The following is a 1,018-nucleotide window of genomic DNA, read 5'->3' as shown; positions in this document are numbered from 1 at the left end:
CAGGGTTTACGAGACTTTCATTCCGTCTTTTTAAACCAAAGACGTTCCGCTACCTGAGGATATGCAAACTTATTTATTAAGACTTGGAATAAAAGAAGTTTGCATAAAGATGCCCAGCCTTTGAAAAAAAAAAAAAAAAAGGGGAGGAAACTCTCTTATCCAACAAGAATGTTACAGAAATGTTTTTCTTACCTGCTTGGAGGGAATTCAAACTTGAAGCCGGTGATGTTATGTGTCATACTCGCGCTGCTCACGAGGCAGAATCGTTCGCCTGTCAGAAGTTTAACATTTGCTCTCAGTTGAAACATTCATCAGTTTCTTATTAATATTCCGTTAAATCAAATGGAAATTTAATTCGTTCTTCTTAGAATGTTCGATTTTCAACATTCGAACGCCTCGTTCTTTTTAATCTTTCAACGAGTCAGTCTAACGCTTTTTAACAAAACGATTTCTTTACGAATGGGACCGAACGGTTCTCGAGTCAATAAGCCTGTTTCTGAACTGTCAGACTTTGTTTCTGTCATTATATTAAAGTTCTTTCATCAGTGGAACACAAACGGAGAAATGTAGACGAATGTTAGAGACTCTCAGCCTCAGTCAGCCTTCACTGTCATTACAGAAAAAGATGTTATTCAAATGAACGTGACTGAGGAAAAACGCATGAAGGTTTGGAACAACATGACGGCAAATAATGACAGGGTTTTTTTCATGTTTATAATAGCCTATTTATAACACTATTGAAATGAGATTAATACTGTATGTATCTCTTGAGGGTTTTCACAGGGTGAGTCACTTCATTTAACTTTATTCTTTAATATTTATATTTATCACGTTTATTCTTAATTCTTGTTTCTCATATATCCACTGTGTTTCTTGCTGGGAATTTGACTTCAGAATGCTTTACTACTTCCATGGGAACATATTTGTTTTCCTAACCTATCCATGTCTTTTAGGCTTAACTCAGTTTACCCTTTTTGAATCTAATCCAAACTTGGTCATAATGTTGTGTCCCAAAAAG

This window comes from Sinocyclocheilus grahami, unplaced genomic scaffold (assembly GCF_001515645.1).
Source record: "Sinocyclocheilus grahami isolate Dianchi unplaced genomic scaffold, SAMN03320097.WGS_v1.1 scaffold20042.1, whole genome shotgun sequence".
Taxonomy (NCBI): Eukaryota; Metazoa; Chordata; class Actinopteri; order Cypriniformes; family Cyprinidae; genus Sinocyclocheilus; species Sinocyclocheilus grahami.
This window is presented reverse-complemented; position numbering follows the sequence as displayed.